The sequence below is a fragment of the Ammospiza nelsoni genome, chromosome 3 (genome assembly GCF_027579445.1).
Source record: "Ammospiza nelsoni isolate bAmmNel1 chromosome 3, bAmmNel1.pri, whole genome shotgun sequence".
Classification (NCBI taxonomy): Eukaryota; Metazoa; Chordata; class Aves; order Passeriformes; family Passerellidae; genus Ammospiza; species Ammospiza nelsoni.
Window position 1 is genome coordinate 52,949,125 of NC_080635.1, and position 21,148 is coordinate 52,970,272.

General features: G+C 42.7%; 1 protein-coding gene across 9 annotated transcripts in view; it reads right to left on the minus strand.

Annotated features, from left to right (window-relative positions):
- HIVEP2 (HIVEP zinc finger 2) overlaps positions 1-21,148 on the minus strand; it is a 136,160-nt gene that overhangs the window by 87,950 nt on the left and 27,062 nt on the right. For 8 of the 9 annotated variants that reach the window (XM_059467972.1, XM_059467968.1, XM_059467974.1 and 5 more), the window contains one exon: positions 16,026-16,133. The gene's annotated coding sequence lies outside the window, so the exon portion shown is untranslated. Of the gene's footprint in view, positions 1-16,025; positions 16,134-21,148 lie in introns of those variants that run through there. The other variant, XM_059467973.1, reaches the window with a different exon arrangement.

Sequence of the window (21,148 nt, forward strand, 5' to 3'; positions counted from 1 at the left end):
CATTGAGGATGGGACAGTATGGTGCATTTCATCACTATATCATACAACATTAGATAAAGCAGGGCACTGATGTCAGAAACATAAATATAGTTCATGCTATTCTCAGTCTGGCTGCCCATCAATGTCTTAGGGCCTTTCTCTCACTGCTAGCATTGGTAAAACAGGTAATATTGGTTATAATTGGAAAAAAAATTAAAATATTATAGAAGCACAGGTTTCTGAGACTACAAATTGATTTTTATTTATTTGGAAGCTCTCCTTGCATTCAAGCACCCCTGAAGAAATCTAAGATGAATTAAAAAACCCCAATATTTTTATCTGTGGAAATAAGTACACTTGAAGTTAAATTTCAAATTAACACTACCTTTGATATAATCTAAGCTAGATACATTGGTAGCATATTTAACAGTAAATTACAGAGTTTATACCAAAGCTCTAAAATAAATCAAACCACAAAACTAAAGAAAGCTATTGCCTGAGCACCCGAAACCGTGTTTTCTTGAAATAAGAAACTAGCATTTGATAGCAATAGCCTTGTCTGTGTACAACCCTATTCCAAGATAATAACTAAAGATATTTTAACATCTATTCTTTACCAAAATTCCTTTAAAGTATTTCTAGAATATGGTGATGAAAAACAACTAGTCTCTGGTTTGTTCACATGGTATGTAAGCCACTTGAGTTGAAGGGACCAAATAACATCAATCATCAAAACATGACAGATTTATTCTATATATTATTCTACAGTGCCTGCACTGGTGGATAAGGAAAGAGAAACTTGTTGGATAACTGGTGGATAAGGAAAGAGAAACATTGTCTTGCCTTCTTTAAGGTCTCTGATACAGTCTCACTCAACGTCTCTGTCTCTCTGCATTGGGGAGATAAGGATTTGATGGCTGGACCATTCAATAGGAAGGGAACTGGCTGGATGGCCATACCCAGAGAGTTGCAGTCAACCTTTCAATGTCCAAATGGATCTGCATCAAGCAGTGCTCCTCGTGGAACCTTATTGGGACTAATTCTGTGCAATGTCTTAATTAATGGCATAGTGGAATTGAGTACAGCCTTAGCAAGCTGGCAGTGGACACCAAGCTCAGCGGTGCAATTGGTACACTTGGTGGAAGGGATGCCATCTCCAGGGACCTTGACAGGCTTGAGAAGTGTCCCGGTGTGAACCTCATCAAACTCAACACGGCCAAGGACCTGCACATGGGTTGGGGCAACCCCCAGTATCGGAACTGGGAATGAATGGTTTGAGAGCGGAGGCACTGTGTGGTGCGTTGACTTGACAGGACACCAGGAGCCCACCACAGCTGCTCTGTCACTCCCTTCCTCAAATGGACAGAGGAGAAAAACCACAACAAAAGAGATAAGGATGGAGGACATCACTCACCACTTACCATTACAGACAAAACAGACTCGATGTGGGCAAAGAAGTCTAATTTCTTGCCAAAAAAAAAATACCAGAGTAGAATATTGAGAAATAAAACAAACCTTAAAAAAAATTTCCCCTCACCCTTCCCTTCTTGCCAAGCTTAAATTCACTCCAGACTTCCTCTACCTCCTCTCTGCCAGTAGTACAGGGAAATGGGGAATGAGGCTGTGTTCACTTCTCCTTCCTCCTCAGGGGGAGGACTCCTCACACTCATTTCCCTGCTCCAATGTGGGGTCACCCCCATGAGAGGGAGCACAAGCTTCCCATGGGGTCGCAGCCTCTTTCAGGCATCCCCACGCTCCAGTGTGGGCTCCTCCATGGGCCGTAGGTAGGTATCTGATCCACAGTGGAACCTCATGGGATGGAGGGACACAGCTGGCTCACCATGGTCTGCACCCCAAGAATCTGAGCTCAGGCACCTGGAGCACCTCCTGCCCCTCCTTCCTCACAGGCCTTGGTGTCTGCAGGGCTGTTGCTCTCACATGTTCTCACCCTGCTCTTCTCTGGATGTAATTGTTGTTGTGCAGCAACTTTTTTTTTTTCCTTCTTATATCTATTATTCCAGAGGTGTCACCTCTGTTGCTGATGGGCCCAGCCTTGGCCAGAGGCACATCCATCTAGGAGCCAGCTGACATTGGCTCCATTAAACCCAGGGGAAGCTTCTGGCAGCTTCTCACAGAAGCCACAGCTGTAGTTCCCTGCTACGAAAACCTTGCTACACAAACCCAATACATGGTTAGATGAAAAATAAGATAGGACCCAGCAATGTACACTTGCAGCACAAAAAGGCAACTGCACCCTGAGCTGCATCAAAAGCAGTGTGGCCAGCAGGTCAAAGAACATAATTCTGTCCCTTTACTGGGCTCCTGTGAGACCCCACCTGGACAGCATATGCAGCTCTGGTGACAATGACAAGTCAAACACAGACCTGTAGGAGTGGATCCAGAAAGGGCCCCAAAGATGATTAGAGAGCTGGAGCACCTCTCCTGTGAAGCCAGGCTTTGAGACTTGGGGTTATTCAGCCTGATGAACAAGCTCTGGGGAGACCTTGCAGCAGCCTTCCAGTACCTACAGAGGACCTAAAAGAGAGGACTTCTTACCAGGGCCTGAGATGATAGGACAAGGGACAACACTTTTGAACTGAAAGAGGGTAGGTTTAGATTAGATATAAAGAAGAAATCTTTGTTGTGAGGATGGTGAAGCACAGGAATAGGTTTCCCAGAGGAGATGTGGATGCCCCATCCCTGGAAGGGTTCAAGCCCATGGCAGGGGGGTTGGGACTAGGCAATCTTTAAAGGTCCCTTTCAACCCAAACCATTCTGTGACTCTGTAATTCCAGTGCACAGAATTAGGAGTACCTCAGAGATACTGGAAAGCAAAAATAAAGACAGTGACTGCAAAGAGACTATTCTGAAATTACATTTATTTCAGTTTGATGTTTAATTGTTAATCAGTAAAACAATCTTCATCCACAGGTACTGCCAATAAAAAATTAATTCAGAATGTATATCCATTTCTAACCCCATCTGGAAAGGGAAACACAGAGAGAGTGACTAGGGATATCCCCAAAACTGGGGAGTGGGAAAGGGCAGCATACAGACACTCCACTGTCTTCACTTTCTCCATCCCTGAGCACTGTGATAACCAAAGATCGTATTTAAGTGTTAATGACCTCGCATGCACAGGATCTGACCTGCCCTTGAGGATGAAGTTTCATGCTTCAGTGAGGTCAGTGCAGTGGTAAGCTGCCATCCAAGAGGGGAGGACGCCACTTGGCTTCTTCCTCTCAATGCCAGATGTGTGTTCCTGCCAGCTCTAGAGCTTGCCTGTGCCCATGGGGACCCAATCCAAGGCTCACCCATCAGAAATCCCTGGCTATCCAACATCTCACTGCCTGCCCAGCTGCCCAAACCAGCCCAGTGTGGGCTGCAGAGGGCAGGTAGCAGGAGCAGCCCCTCTGGCACATGAAACCACAGCCAGGACAGTGGGAAACCTTTCCTCAATCTCCAGCCACCTGCCCACTCACTTCCAGCTTTGGCAGCACTGGAGAATCCAAGCCAAGAGAAAGGAAAAGCTGACCTCTCAAAGTTAGGAGGCACTTCAGACACTGATGCAGACAATCCAGCAGGGACCACCAGAGAGCCAGCAGGGCCCTGAAGGAACTGCAGGGGGAAGAAAGGGGAATGTCCAAACCACTCTATGCAAAGGAGAGAGACCCAGCCTGGCTGCAGCCCCCTGGCTGGTCCCTGCCACCAGTGCCTGCCAAAAGGGGAGCTCACCCCAGAGGTGCACTGAGCTCTGCATTGATTTGCTTACTGGGCCCGTTGAAACCCAAGTATGCATGCTGTTTCAGAAATGCCCATTTGTGATACTTTTCCAAACCTTTGTCCATTTTTTTCCCTTTGTGGCAAACTGTACAGATTAAATCTGTGAGTAGTTTCCTCTAAAAGAGATGGTTTCTTTTCTTCTTGCAAGGTTTTTTCATATTGCTCATCAATGAAAAGAACGCAAGGATCAAACTCATAAAGCATTCTTAAAAATCTGATTTATTAAAAAAAGTACAATTACCAAATTACATTGCTTCATCTTTTATATTTCTTAAACAACACAGAAAAAAAGTATGACATCTCATAGAGACTCTTCAGGGATTTCTCCTCAAAAGACAGTTTCGCTTGTTAGTTATACCCAAATTTCTCTCTTCCTGGACTCCCTCAAGCCACCAGCTCTTATCTCTCATCTCTGGAATATGTTAAACTATGAAAAAAACATTATCTTGCCAACTTGGCATAAGAAGAGGGGAGGTATCTCTCCTTGCTCTTATGGGAATGCCTACTGAAATGAAAGTTTTTGGATTACTCCAGCTTACGCACTGATTAATATAACTCTTCTGTCACTGACATCTCCTTTTCCTGTGAAAAGTTCAAAAGTTCAGCTAAGCAACAATCTGATATCTTAGCTTGCTACACAAGCCTCTGGGTTATTTAATAAAGAAATTAGATTTCTACAACACATAGAAGTCACTCACCACAGTCAGACTAGGAACTGTTGCTAATTAACAAAAATGCCAACATGCAATTATTTATTATATTAATTAATGAAAGCATATATAAGCAGCCTATCTGTAAGAAGTTAGATGCAATCTCTAACAGACTTCCTGCTGCTGTGCTGCCAGTTTCTCAGTGCAACTGTGGCCATTCCCAATTAAATAAATAATTTACCCTGGAAGATTTCATTGAGTGCCAGACACAAGCACCAGGGCTGGGTGAAAATAAATCACTGTTGGCAGCATGCCAGTACTTGTTCCTAGAATCTATGGAAAATGGCTACTTCCCTACAGCAAACATTTTGCATAACCATTCTGCACAGCTTAATTGATCTCTGCAATAGCATGATAGTAAAACCTCCTCCATTTCCATGTATTTTAAGACAGTTTTTCATTTTCTTTTTATTTTATTCTCTTCACATTTACTGGCTTTTTGCATCAGTTGTGCAGCTTCTGGTACAGAATCATATTTTTTAAAATTTTTTTATTTAGGGTGAAAGTCTTCCTCAATACCAACTTTTAGTATGATGCTGACCCAAATCCATCCCTTTAAGTCAACCTGCTAATGCTCTGAGTCTATCACCATCCCCTGCTTTGATTTCTACCATGCTCCTATCAAACTGAAGTTACTGCCTTCTCTACCAATGTCCTCTAATCATAAACTCATAAACCCTGCTTTTAATGTTTAACATTTACTGTGCTACACTGCTATTTAGGCATTTTCATAACCACAGAAAAAGTTAGGAAAATTCTCACTTTGTGCTGTGATGTCAATCTATTTTAAAACCTATTTCAAGATACCACAACAAATATTATGGTGTGACTTCAATACCTGACAGCAGCGTAAACATCAGCAAGTTTTCCTGGGTAATCGCAGGCATCTCAATTATCCTGATACTGTCTCAGCAAAAGGGCAGCCTGACTTACCGCATGGTCAATGACTTTCTATGCATTAGTAATTTTAGAAAACCTAGACAGGAAAAAGAGTCCTTGGTTGCTCCTTCACAGAAAATTTCTCCATACATTTTTGTGGTGAATTTATTGTTCCTGTTCAGAAGAGTTCAGGCATTCTGGGGGGAAAGGGTCTGTGCTCACCACTGCCTGCCCCACGCACCAGATCCAAAAGATGAGCTCCTGGTCTCTCTGCCCGGTCAGGTTTCAGTTGCTATTCCCCAAGTCTTTCAGAGAAATTGGGTTTTTTCTTGCAAATTTTGGCAACCAGCATGTGACAATTCTAATATAAAAAAACCCACTGGCATTTCAAGGAAAAGCCAACCACCTTGATGGGGCTGCTCCCCTGAGGAAACAATGAAGGGAACACATTCCTCTCTGCATACACTTTACCCCAAGGCACATACCTTCCCAAGTGCCTGCAGTGTTTCACAGCTCCCAAAACTCTGCTCGACCACCTACCCACTTTTTGGCCAGCTGGCTGACCCAGAAAAGCAGCAGAGGAGCAGCAGCCAATGCAGGGAGGAAGCAGCAAGCACAGCTTGCAGAGCAGCACCGCGTGGGAAGGAGCTGCTGGCTGGGCACAAAGAGGGTCAGCTACGGCTTGCCCTGGAATGAGCAATCCAACGGGAGCCGGACACAGAGGTCATGAGAAGAAAGGACAGGGAAGAAAGAGCACACCAAGGGAAAGAGCTTTCTTCTTCTACTGCAGTTAACTCCCCTAAATTTCCTCCCTCCTCCTGGTTCCCCAGTTTCCAAAAATAACCTATACAAAAGCAAAAACTGCAGAGGCAGGGAGCCTTAAAAGAGCTGCAGTTGGAAAACACAAAAAGGTGGCAAGGGAATTTATTTAAAAGAAAAAATCCCAAGAAAAAAGAGACACGCTCTTTTTGGAAAAGAACAGTGACATCTTTTAGCGTGAAGCCATTTCAGCAGGGATGTAGGTCAGTAGCTGAAACCAGCCCCTGTGGGGTCTCAGGTCCTGGGGCTGATGTGGGCAGCCAGAGGGGCCCAGGGGTTGTTTGGCCTCTCCCCAGGAAGATGGAGAAGTCTTGGGCTGGTCTTGGTCCCTCCTTCCCTCATATAATGCAGCTCAACAAATTGTTCCTCTTTAGGCAGCCACACATTTCATGTTTCTGGTATCCGAAGATGCTTGACATTTGCCCTTAAAAGTAAAGGCACCTTAATGTGGAAAACATCTTTTAATGACTGAGAGAGCCAAGAGCAAATATTTGCACCCAAAGAATTCAGTTCCTCCCACATCAAAGCAACCTCCTGGAAAACTGATTATAAACAAATTAAAAAACAACTAGCGTGCCTATCAAAAATAATTGTTTTGCTGCTGGCAAAGAATTACAGACTCAGAGGGCCTGAAACAAACACTGGGGGTTAAATTTAATTCCTAATTTGCTAGACTGGACAACAAGGTGAGAGAAGGGGAAAAAAACTCCTCCTGTTGTGCAGAAATGGTTGTCCTGTTCACATGGCATCTGTGGGATGGATGGTGTTCCTCAAACAATTTAGAAGTTAATTCAGGCACAGGTTGAGAGATTTGGGGTTACACAAACATCAGCCATCATAATTTCCACATCACACCGGCTTTGATTTCAGGTGTATTACAGCACTCCAAAGCCACATGCAATTCTTTTGTCTCTGCTTTTCAGCCCTGATCAAAATAAGCAAGTATCAGCACATCTCTGCATCACTACAGTGAGATACAGGAACATCCCCACTCACGCCACCAGAAGCAGCAAGACAGCACTCACTGTCAAAAGGTCTGTTTTCACCAACATCTCCTTCTTGTGCCTTTCACCACTTGATTTCTCTATAATAGGAAAAATTATTAGGGTCTCCAGGTCTCCCCATGCTTTTAACATGAAATACTACCACATACTGCAGAGTATCTCAGAAATGAGTGCCCAGAGAACCATTCCACTTCCTGTACAACAAACCCACTGTTTTGAATGAACATTTCCCCACCTCTGCAGACATCTGTTATCTTCTTGCATTTCACTAGGGACATTCCAAAAAGTCTGGAGAAAATTGGTAGCTGGCTCTGAGGAGGAGTTCCAGACTGATGTCCCAAGCTCAGTCCTCGGGTGCTGCCTGGCCACTGTGGTGCTCAGCCAGGGTTTGAGCCTCAGCCTGGCACACACTGCTACCACTGCCCACAAAACAACCTGTTTCAGAGAGAGGATGTTTCTCACCTTGGTGGTTCTCAAGAAAAGTGTAAAAATACAAAGCAAATATCACCTAAGTCCTTAGAAAAGAAGAAGCCTAAATGGCAGAAATGGTTTGGAGCTTTGGATAGGGTTTAAACCTCCTAATTTCTGATCTCTTTCTTCCCCTTTGTGCTTAAGTAACCATTTTCAAATGACACAGCTAGCGGTGCCAATGAGTTTTTCCACAGCAATCTTCTTCAGCCTCCTATCAAGATGGAAGTCACCACAATCCCAGAAAACATCCCCTGGCAAGCGATGGCACTAAGTGGGCCAAGCCACTCAGAGAAGCAGCAAAGCTGTTGAGAGAGCAGCATTTTTAGGAGCAAAGTTTAGGAGAGTGGGAAGAAGACAGCTTCACACAGCCTTAGCTGTTTTTCCCAGCAGAGCAGAGCTTGAGAAGGAAAAACACCACAAGCCTCTTATCTTCCCTGGCTTGCCACAAACCAGGGGTGTATTTTTCAGCAGGATCCTCTGAGTCTGACACCAAACTTAGCTCAACTGACATGAAACGTTAATGTTTAGGAACAAGGTAGGTGGAGAGGAGGAGGAGGAAAGAAGACATTCATTATTTGATGCAGAATTCATTCACAAGCTTCTTTGGAACAGCCAGAACTAAAATTTCCATTCAGCTCTTTATTTCTGGTAGCCTAGATAGCTTGAACAACTGGAAGAGGGATCTAGAGGGAGCCCTTACCCTTGCCTGCATAGCAACAGCCCATCCTCAGATACCTTCAGAGAAAAGCAGGCACATTTTTATGACTGTGAGTCTTCAGATGCAGAATGAGAAATTTTCCTTGGGGATATTCATACTGGCTTTAGGCTTCCAGACATGGTGCACAGAAAAGATCTGTCTCCAACCACTCATTCTGTTGCCTGCAGCAGCCACCCAGTATGGCCCTACTGCTCCACACCAGCCCCCAAAACCTTCACAAGAAGAAGGTCACAAGCTCTTGGTGCACAAACTTAGCAACTACTATTTAAAATAGGCTGGACCATGCTATGAAATTCATCTCTGTATTTTATGTATTTTCTCCTCTTCATGTCAATCTGAATTCTCCTCCCTCTGGTACCTTCTTCCACTTTGTGTATTTTAATTTTTTGCTCTGTTTTTTATTTGGTTTGGTTTTGTCTACAAATCACCTGAAAAACAGCTTTTCCCTCATAGGCACCAGAGGAGCATCTCTTTCCTTTGCTGCTCTCTTCCCAGCCCCATTTCTTCTCTGATCACCCTTCTGCCTTTGCTCTGTTTCCTTTCTCTTCCCATCCTTGATTTCTCTCCTCCTTTTTTCCTTCCTTTGATGATCCCCTTGGTGCTTTCTCCTCATCCTTCCTGTAAAGCTGACTGAGGCACTCCCCTGGGAAGGCGCTGACAAACAGCAGCTGGGCTGTTTGCAGGGCTGGATCAGGTAGGGACACCCACAAAGGAATCCTTGGGCTCTCTTGCTACATTGTTGACTGGAGTGATTCCTCCTCGTCATTGCTTACACAGTGCCTTTGTCAAAACTCAGGAAAATGAAGGTGCAACACAATTTGGGAGGCATATGCCAGTATTTAATGAGCTACATCTGCTTCCTTGTTTTGGGGGGCTGTGCAGAAATCAGAAGCCACAACAACAACAGTAAAATTGTGAGGATGTCAAATGCAGCACTAGCAAGGGACCTGGTCTTACCAGCGCTGCTCTCCCTAAGAAAGAGAACATTTTAAAATGACACCTTCTTACTTTGCAGCTCTACTGCCTGGAGGGTGAAATCCACCCCTTTGTAGAATGCTGAGACAGGATCACTTCAGTGCTATTTATTCCCTTAGAAAAGATTCACCCAATTGCACTGGTCTCCTGAAGTGGGTGAAATTTCCTCCAAGCAGAATCTCAAACTCAAGGTTCCCACTGCAATGGAAGCAAGACTTGTTTTTAAGAAAAAATATATTCCTGCTGCTATTTAACAACAAAAACTCCAAACGAAATTTTAAAAAGGGAAGAAAAGAATACAGATTAAAAGAGAGATTCATTTTATCCCTCCTCTCCTCTTGCACAGTATAACCACAGTTGGAAGTCGGTCAACTGCTTCCTTCTTGCACAGCAACTTCCAGCTGCAGAGCTATATTCATCCCCCAGTCAGACACAGAAACCTTGCTGAAATCTCTAGGCTACAAGCACTGGTATGTTCAGGCTGCTTTGCCTGTTTTAGCAATACAGAGCAGCTGTAAATCCAGTTTAACTTGCCACTTCTGTCAGCTTTACCATGCCAGATTAGCATTGCTGTTAGCCTCACAAATATCAACATCTGGAGGTTCTCCTACTGCCCAGTCTGACTTTAAACCTTGCAAATCTGCAATTCATCCACCCTTCAGCACAGCTGGCAGGATCAGCCTGAGGTAGTTCTTCACTCTGAGAAAAATCAATTTATCACAATCTCCCATCCCACATTCCTGCAGTCAACCAAGCAGATCAAACAAAATTCACGTAATGATCAGCTCTCAGTTATTCCCTGGACAATTGCCCAGTTGTTCTGGAGGGTGACTCCTGACCCTCTCTGGAATCAGGTGCCTTTCTAGTGCAGGTCTGTGAATCCAAGTCAGCTGGGAAAACAAAATGCACCATTTCTTTGTACTTTTATATTTCTTTGGATGTCAGGAAACAGAGCTAAGTCTTGTTTCCTGCTCCTCAGCCAGGGGAGGTAGGGGAAACTGGAAGTAGATTCAGAGAAAGGCAGAAAGAGGGCAGATCAAAAGGATCAAGGAAAATAATAATAATAAAAAAAAATCCACCAACAAACAAAAACCAACCAACCACCCACTGCTTCACTCTGCTCTGTAAAGCAGTACGTCTTGGAAACAATATGTCCCTCCACCCCCATTCCAAGTCTTTTTCTCTAGGGATATACAACCATCTCTGGGATTAATATCACTTTCTTTCAACATTCAAGTGCTGCTGCACTTACAGTCTTAAAAAAAACCCTCAGAAAACCCGGCTTCTTCATTTGCTTTATGCCTGAGAAAAATGTATGCAAAGAAGAATCAGAGAGAACTGGGGGGAGTGGGGGGAGCAGGTGTATTCATGTAACTTTGATTTTCTAAGGACAAAGGCTCTACTTTATATAAAAATAAGTTAAGGGGAAAAATTTAGGTGCATTTTATTTTTGCCCAGCTCAATCCCAGCCCCTCACTCAGAATGCATTAATGCATCCACCTTCAGCACAGTCGGGCCCTCCGTGTTGCCATGGAACTGAAACCTTTGCAGTTTGGATGGAGATGTACTTATGCTGTATTTATGCTTTGGAAGCATACTGTTCTTACACTTCCTATAACAGAAGCAAAATCACTGCATAGCATTAACTCCCTTCGTATTTAAGGCATTCAATGTCTCTCTTGCCTGCTCATCTTCACACAGAGTTTGCTTTTCCTATCTTGCCACATGCAAATGAAACACATTTGACACAGCTATTCTCGTCTTCATGAACTCAACAGCTTGCACGCTGAGCACATTAGAGAAGGGCCACAAGACTGTGGTCTTTCCCTCTTTAATAGGAGGCTGCTGTCAGGCCTGCAGCAGCCGAGGCAGGGGCTGCAGAAAGCATAAATATATGAAATATACGTGGATACAGAAAAGTATTACCTTTCAAGGTGGCATTTAAGTAGACTTTTTAAACCTAATAAACCTATGTGTTGCTAATGCTCTTGATGCTCTCAAATATTCTTTTGTCTGAATAAACAAATTAGATTATAAAGATCCTGCAGTAGGGATGAATTTTTTCAATACCTTTCTTTAACAACCTAGGCTGGTGGGATATCAGTGGTGAGCAAAGCTTTGGGCACTTCAGTTAGAAAAAAAACAAAGTCAGTTTTAAAGATTTAGCCTACATTGATTATCTTCAGCAGATCTGAGCCTTTTGCCAATGCTTCTGAAAATGCCTGTACACGAATTGCAAATACATAGATTTTTATGCTGAAAGCAAAAGCAGAGTATAAAAATATCCAAGTTCATTATAAAATGATTACCATAGTAAATAAATAAACAAACAAACAAATAGCCATTCATGTATGTAAACATTGGATCTGTACCTGCAGAAACAACTGGAAGCCAGTCCCTGGTCTGAAGCCAGCTTGAGGCTTTTTTTGTCCCAAGTTAAATATTTGCATAGTATTAAGCTTAAAATTAAAGCATTTGCTGAAGAAACTTGCTGACTTGTGTATATGGAAAAACAAGAGGGAATTTACTGTCCCTGCACACTGGGGCAGATTCTTGGGATGCCTTCTCCTTCCCATGAATTCCTGGACAGCAGAGAGACAGACAGACTACCGACCGGGGAATTCCCCTCTTGCTTTCCGCAGGATTTTGTGCCCAGGCTGGACAGAGAGGCAATAACCCAGGTAGTGACTTTATGAAGGCACCATTTGTTGCTTTGGTGCCTGCCCCTCGACCACCTGGTAACACTCCTTCCTTTTAGCATTGTCCCCAGCTCAGAAAAGCCCCATTCACGCAGCACCTCCACCCGTGCAGGTTTGCCCGGTCCTTGTGCCGCTCCCTGCTCCCCCATTCCTGGTGGCTGGGCCAGCGTGCCGGGCTGCTGGCCACTCACTGCCCCAGGGACACGGGCTGGGGGCTGCTCACAGAGGGGCCTTCTGAGGCAGGCTTGGCTCCTGGCGCCCACTTGCCAAAACAAGGCACAAAAGCACTGCTGTGCCTGTGTGTCTGTCTGTCAAGGCAGCTGATTCCCCATGCCCAGGTGCTAGCGGTGCACACAAGACCCTGTGAGTGCCTGTGTTTTTGGGTACCCCCTTCTGCCCCCCTCAGAGGCAGAGCTGTGCTGGCAGCATGAGCTCCCTCTCCTCCTTCCATCCTCAGCACAGTCTGACAGTCACACGTCCCCATCGCTGCGCCCATTACCGCGAGCCTACGTAAGGCTCTCGCCATCACTTTCCTAGCTACAGGAAAATGTATATTGAGCTGTGATGAAAGGCCAGCGCAATGTCAAGAGAATTAAAAGGGCTCCAGAGACTGATTAGAGTCAAAAAGGAAAGGATTTATGATGGTTAATAAAGTTAAACCTGCCAGAGTTCTGCTTATTCTTTCCAACTGAAGGTAATCAGATCTTAAAGGAAAAAATATTAAGGTGTAAAATTATTAAGTGTATTACCATCCCCTCTGAAAGAAAACCTATGTGTTGCTGTAAAGCACCTGGCCAGGAGAAAGTCAGGCTCACTGTGGCACCTACACTGACCCCAAGGAAGAGAGGAAAAGGAGATAACATCATCTGCCCTGTGCCTTGGGTTAGCAGCAAGGACCTCAGTACCCATCATGAATGTCACCTGAACAGCCCCAGTGGCACCTGCCACTCCACAGGTGGTAGCTGGGACAGAGCTAGGACTTCCACAGACCATGGAGCACCATGGCACAATTCAGCAACAAGCATGGGCAGACAGGGAAGAAAAGCTTCCCCCTCTGCTGGCACTTCACATCCACAAGGGAAAAGGACAAAGCAAAGAAGGAAGCTCTTGCTTCTCCCTGTCTGGTGTCACATATGCACCTTCTGCTGAAGAATGCAATCTACCTGGATGCCATGGGATTGCTCTGAAACTTGATTTAAATGTTTTATAATCTAATGCGCCTAAAAGTTTACACTGGAGCTAGTTGCCCAAAGCAGCTGTGAGTGTCCCAACCCTGGAAGTGTTCCAGGCCAGACTGGATGGTGCTCTGAGCAACCTGGTCTAGTGGAAAGTGTCCCTGCCCATTGCAGGGGTGCTGGAACTAGATGGTCTTTAAAAGTCCTTTCCAACTGAAGTTGTTCTATGATTCTAAGAAGTTAATGATTTTCCACATTGAATAACAAAGCTGAGAGAAGGCAAATCAAAGTGAAGGGCCAAAGTTTAAAAAAACTATTGGGAATTTTCTATCCATATCTAAATTACATACACTTTATTGGATCTCAAGTTTTCATTTTTCTACTGCTTAATAATCACAAATATGTTATATATACCCTTTCCATTTTGTCATTCTTTCGCTATATTACATCAAATTTAATTTCCTGTGGAAGTGTGTAATCTTTTCAGCTGTCACTGTCTCAGAAGCTTTTCTGTAATAAGCAGAGCCTCGTCCTCTGGCAGGTCAATCTTTTATGAGCTGTGCTCCTGCAGATTAGCTTCCTGAAATGTTTGCAATGCTATATGAGAACTGGCAAAAGAGGAGAACCAAAATAACAGCCAAAAGGAAAAATAAACATGAAAACCTTCACTTCCTTCTGACTCCTGTGTTCACCAGTCAAAGGAAATTTCATTTTGATGTGTGTAGATGGCAAATCCGCGAAGGTTATTGCCGTGTACACGCAGCTTCATGAGGTGTGAGACACAGTCTCCCTTGCCCTACAGCTCATTAAAAGCACAGCTGTGAGATGGCTGCTCGCCCTTTGTGCTGGGGAACATGGAGATCCACGAGCAGCCACCACTCCAACAGCCGCCTCTCCCCACCGCCGGCCCTTGGCGCTCCGAGAGGGGCCCAAAAAAGCCACATTCCACCAGAAAAGTGAAAATGTCAACTGAGACGCCTTCATGCTTTTCATGATGAGATACCTGTGATGGCAGGAAAGCAACCAGCTGGCCTGCTGGGTCCTTTCCAGACCTCTGCCCCTGCAGGACATGAAAATCATTTTCTTCAAACCAAATCTCCTTTACTAATTCTTATACACACACCAAAACAACTTCTTTACAAAAACACATACCAATAAATTCTTTTGAATGTTTGAAAATGAATCAACTCACAAGAAACATAAGCAATAGAAATTCTTATTTCTGTGTCCCTCCTGAAAAGGTGCTTAGGTATGGACAACAGAAGAGACATCTGAACAAATACAGTGTCTGCAAAGGGTCATGTTAATGGTGTTTGGCCAGCAGAGACTACTGAGAATGGCTAAAGAGCCATGCTAGAAGCCCTGCCAGCAGAAGAGGTGCAATGCTTTCCTGCTTCTGTGCTAGATGTCACCTCTGAGAGCTTCTCTTTGAACAGTCCAGCCAGATGTGGAAACCTTCACCAACCAACACACAGGCTGCCAAAGGTGTGAACTGCTTTCCCAAAACACACTGCATTGATCAATGAAGAATGATCTTTCTCTTCCTGCTCCCTGTAAGACTTCTGTCTTGCTTTCCCGCTCTCGCATCACTGCTGTAGCAGTGGATCATCCATATTTCTGACAGTCTTCAAAATTGCACATAAGAACACAGTGCATTAAACCCAGATATATACTTTTAGAGCAGTCATCTCTCCTTATCACATGTAACAAACATTTCGCTAACTGAGTTCTCATTATTTTGTCTATCCATTTCCTTGTAATTCTGTTTTACGTTTGTATCTTTAATACTTAATCTCTATGAAATGGCTAAGAAGTAAAAAAAAAATCCAAGCAGGGAACATTACTTTAACAGAACGTGTTAAATGCAGTGCTATTCCACTCCCATCAGCATGAAGAAATTTTTTCATCCAGCTTCGATGGAAGTTGCATTGGGGCCATAAGTCAGATGCTCCATGCTAGCTATGTGGTGTGCTCTGAATTGCTTTAGAACCTAAAACAACAATGTAATCACTCTCGTAAAACCATTTTGCCATAGTCTTACAGGATCTGAGTGTGTGTTAAAAATATCAAGTCAGAATAGAAAAACATGCCAGCTATCAGTGACCTTAAAATTTTTGCCTTGTAGGCCATAAATTGAATGGCCTCCCTTCACCAGATGTGGATCTCAGCCTCCATTTCCTTATACATGCTGAGGAAAACAGGCTCAAATATGAATTTACTTCCTATTGAAATCTTGGTCAAAGATAGTGGGTGATGTAAAGACGAACATCAAGGGAATAACTGCCATCATCTGGTTGAGTTTGGTAAAATGGAGTTAATTTACACTTCTTTAGGGACTCACTGGTGTGTGAAATTAATCTAATTTAGACTAACCAGAAACTGAAAGTGGAATGAAGAAAGAAAGCAATTAAAGACCTTTCCTAAATGCAAACAAAAAGTACTGCTGTAAGTGCAGCATACAGTTAAAGTACAGAACCCTTCATGCTACTGCTACCACTGCCTCCTTCTTGAGAGAGAGAATAATCATCTGTATATCTACATATCCTCACTGTACCAGTATAATCTCGTCCAAAGGAAACATTGGTAGAATGCTTCTACCAATATCTGTGAATAAATACATGTTCAAGTTGAAACTGTTCATTATTCTGCATACAGGCCAGGCCTAGCAGATAAACATCTGCTGGAACAGCTCCATGTAACTGGTTGTACATGTGGCTTAACATTCACTTCAATGACTTTTAGCACCTTCTTGTTATTGTTCCTGTGCTGTTCCAACAAGCAATGGTTAATGTAAGATGCAGACGCTCACATACCGTGTACTTGTGAATAACTGGTTCCCAGAGATGTGGCAGTGATAACATTGTCATCATCGTAGGAGTCAAAGTAGCTCAGGGTAGATCACATGTCAGAAGAGGTCCCACCTGAAAGTATAACAAATCCAGATACTAAGTTCATCATATTCACGGGTTTACAGCAAGCTCTGCCAATGCATTTGTGCATTTCACACATTCATCCTGTGCATTAACAGGGTCTGTGCTTTTTCCAGGCTCACAGAAAACATTTTGCCATTCACAGGGGCAAGCAAAAGTGCCCTGCTGTAGCCAAACTGTTTTGGCCCACTGCTCCAGACCATATTTTAGGCATACTATCAAAGCATAGAAAACTAGTTTTCAACATTAAAGCAGAAGCTGTTACTGTCTGGTGGACAGATACAGAACTTCAAATTTCCCATTTGTCAGGTCCTTGAAAAGCATGTAACTCCTTTCAGCAGTACACCAGTGCATTGCCAGTTTGGCTTTATCTTCCCTTTTTTTTTCCTCCCTAACATTGTAAACTGATGGTTTGGAAGTAGACACAACCCTGGAGCTCTCTTGTAACCCATTTTCTTGAGATCAAGGGATCTTAAGAAAGCATTTACTTTCCACAGGTCACTACAATGACCTTATTTATAATAAATAAGGTCACCTGATGGGTGAGTCTGTTTTTAAATATTTTGGAAGGTAACCAATGCAGAGATGGAAAATGAGCTTGCATTAGCAGTGCTATCTGCAATGACGAGAACACTGAAACAAACAAACAAACTACCCAATTTCTTAATCAAGCCTCCCCAAAGAGAAGTTGATCTTTCTCCTACTCTACAAGCTGCATCTAATCCTAGAGTAAGTGGTTTTCAGGAAGAAAGCCTGGCAAATAACAAAGAATTTTCAAGAATTTAGATTTTAGGCATAGTTTATATTTTACAAATTACTCTAATGCTTCTTTGAGTTTTCATGCCCCCAAAGTGGCTTGGCTCTTGCCTTTATTACATTTCAGTGAGCAGCCTCAACACCTCACAGTTCACTAGAATCATGTACACCTTCATTTGCTGCCACTTAAGCAAGTCAGTGTCTCGTATATTCTGCATTTGGTTTTCAATAACAAGTGTAAAACCATGTAAAGACTAAGTTGCAAAGAACATAATCCATGGGTCCAAAACATCAACAAAAAATTACAGGTGAAGGGCGGTATACTGCCCGTGGGTATGATGCTACAATGCAATATCTAAAGTTTGCCTGCTCTGAAACAGTATTAACAAAAACAGAGTCGTGCACCTATTTGTGGGCACAGGCACACTCAAATGCCAGCCACTGAGGTGAGCTGCAGAGCCACAGCCTGGACCCAGCAGCAGTGAGGAAAATAGGGCAGCAGTGACTGCCCTGAGGCAGCGCTGGCTGGCAGACAGTGCAGAGATCTATCTGAGTCTCAGATAGATCTGTTCTATGGAACTGCTGAAATTTTCTTTCCCAATAACTCTCCTTCAGTGACAAAAGCAAAATTTCTCAACCTGTTGAAGCCTTAAAAACAATCTTCCTTCCCAGAGGAATTATTCGTGACATACCCCCCACAAAAGGATAAACACAGCCAACTGCCTTCAACAGAAAAACACAGTAAGACATGCAACACATTCTTCTTCTGCTTGCAGATTTATTTGGAGTAATTTAATAATCTGTGCCTAATGATTGCATTTAATCATTTACCTACCAGGACTTTTCAGGCGAATAATTTAAACATTTTTCTTTCTTTTTCTTTATGTCTGTTAAGAGCAGTGTTAGAAAATGAAAACTCTTACAAATACTTTCATTTTAAAGTTCTAAATTACCACAAGAATTGAAAAGAACGATCACCAGATAGCTACATCATGAACAGAAATATACAGCACACATGGAACCAAGTGAAACACAGTCTATCATCTTTAGGGAATCAATTCAAACCTAACTCAAGTTGGTAGCTGTCACCAGCTCCCCTTGGCTTCCTGCTCTTCAGTGTCCTGTAGGAAATCAGTTTGTAATTCTCCATTTGATTCCCATTTGCCCTTTTGATTTCTTCACTGAGTCTTTATCTTGGCCAGGTCTAGATTTTCAAGGCCACCAGTTATGCCTCCTTTCAGAGCCTGCTGTCTCTCTGCTCATAGTTGAGATGGGAGGGATCTCAGAGATCGTGTAGAAGAAAGCCAAAACTGCTCAAAACAAACCACTTTTAGTGGAGCCAGAGGCACCAATGAGCAACAGCTAAGAACTGATGTAGTTACTCATGATCCTGACAACTTTCAAGATCTTTTACAAAAATCTTTCTGTCAGAGGCCTCCTAATTCCAACCTGTGGTGAGAAACAAACACCTAAGTCCCAAAAATTTACCTAAAAATTGCAAGTCCTAGAAGAGCTTCTTTAAGGCAAAAGGAAAGTCTTTCTAGGTGAAGCAGAAGCATGGAACCCATTGTGAAATGAAATGGAAATTATATGGGAGGTATTTAAGTACGTGGTTCTAGCAATTATGGAAATAGTGTTGACAGAAATCCACTGGGGACTCAGTGCTTAAAATCTCAGTGGGAGGAAGACTGGGAACTAAACATACAAATCAATATAGTCTCTACAGAAAGAGACACTGCTAAGAAAATGAATACAGTTCTTGTCCAAACTGTTTATTTTCTATATCTAGACAGTGATAATCTCTAGTGCTATCAATTAAAACCTTCATTTTCACAAGCAATGTTTTAAGGAAATGCAATATAAGGTACCAGTTAGAAAAACTAATGGAAGCTGTAATTAAATTTTTGCTTCCAATTTAATTCCAGATGTGTGCCATCACTTCTTAAAGTTGAGGCTACATGTCTTAGGACTATCCTAAAATTGCATTTATACATACTAAACTACAGATAAGTAGTTAACCCAAAGTTACTCCTTTCTTACAACAAAGTACATCACCAAAGAAGCAAATATGCAATCTTTTGTATTATAAATATTTATATCAATACACATAGCAAAGTCACACCAACAGAGCTACAGAGGCCTAACCACCACAGGTATTTGAAAGGCCCTATAAAACAACTGTTGTGCTCTAGGACTTACCAGGTTTTTACCCCATGCTAATTTGAAGAATGAATGATGACTTAAGAAATAAACAAAGCAGCTAAACCAAATGCTTAGATTGATTATATACAAGCATCAAGCTCTTTACTAAACCCAGGTCAGGAGGTATCAAGCCTCAAAAACTTTCCAGACACATACAATAAAATATATTTTATTATTAATTTGACTAAAAACTAAAGCTTCTAATTTCAAAAAAATATACCTCTTAACAGCCTTCCAGAAAAATAGAGTTTAAAGTTAAATGAAAATATGCAATTAATGATCAGAAAACAAAATTTCTGTCCTTTCCTCTCAGTAAATCTAAGACTCAAGTATTACTTTCCTGGCACCTGTTTTCTGTTTTACAACTTCAGCATGATTTCAGTAAAGGTGAGAAAGTTGATATTTTGTTCTCTCTGCCATCAGAAGCCACATTACAGACACAACAGCACTTGTATGCTTTAGTATGAAATGCAAAAAATGGATGGATGGATGGATGGATGGATGGATGGATGGATGGATGGATGGATGGATGGATGGATGGATGGATGGATGGATGGAGTGAAAGTGAAATATATCAAACTGACATCCATGCAGACTGAAGCCTTCTTCTCCATACAGAAGAGTGCTTGACAATGACACAGGCTTTTCCCCAGTCCACATCTCCACACACACTGCAGCTGCGCTCTGGGAGGAAAACGGGAGCAGTGGTTTCTCCACAGCCGGGAATTACACTGCTGATACTCAGCTCTGCCTGTGTAACGTCTGTCTGAACACAAACAGGTCACACCAACAAGTGGCAGGGCAAGCAGGAAGAGAGTGAGAGAGAGGAGATGCAGCTGCAGACAGGGGGTAAACTGCATAAGGGGGTTCCACAGTGATGCACAGCAAGCTGCTGCCCAACAGCACTGGGGAATTCAGAAAGCGGAAATTGGAAGCAGTCCCTGGCACAAAGCTGCACAAAAGGAGTGAGGGGCATGCCAGAGCTGTACAGAAAATAAAGCATGAAAATCTCCAAATAAATTACTTTTTCTTTGCCTTTTTTGATAACCTGCAGAGAAAGCCTCTAAAATTAAAAAATACTTGTTAGACTGACATGATATATTCCATAGCACTACTTAATTAATCAAGTACATTATTCTTTGTCACTTTGTCACTCTATGACTTGCTTTGACCTTTCTCTCTTTTAGACTAATCTTCTTTTTATTTTTTTAAATTCTGTCCCTTATTTTCATGAATGTTTGTGATCACAAAATATATTGAGAGTGACAGACAGTAAACATTACTGGAGGCTGTTGCACTTGGACTGTGACTTGGACTGTGATGTGAATGATCATCCAGAGGCGGGTATATGAGCTCAGAGTTAGAAGGTCACTCCAATGCCCATCCCTCCAAAGATCAACGCTTTTGAAAAACAACCTCTAAAATCAAGATCTGACACCAGGAGAATTTCACAGTAATTCCTATTTCTCTTCCAGCCACAGTAATGAAACGCATTTCAGAGATCAAAAGTCATTAAACAGAGAATGTTGACAAATGAGACAGAAGATGCTGGGGATATGAAAACACCCTATTCCACCCCATATCCCACTGAGATATAACATCCCAAGCACTGGTGAGAGACACGCAGAAAAAGACAGACAGAGTCAGTCTAGAAAGGCACAAAGAGATTTGATCACTAATCAGAGACAGAAACCCGTCTGAAAGTCACAACTGTCTCTGCAGGCTCTGAAAGACAGAATTAAATTGGCTTAGTACTATATTCAAAAACGAATTTAATTAGCTGACATTAAGCAGGATAAGTTTGCAGTACCATGTTGTTCTGACAAGCTGTCTCCAGAAGGGTAAGTGGAAGGTAAAATCTTATTTTTCAGGATGAGATTACGGCCGTGCACTGAGACAGAAGGTAATGGCATGTCTGCTGAGGGCAGCTGAAACTTGGTGCTGGACATTTCATCTCACACTATAAAAGGATGGTATGTGATAGACGAGCCAGAAGTGCAAGTTTCAGATTCTGCACGTTTATTCATATGGCTGTGCAGCTTCATCCT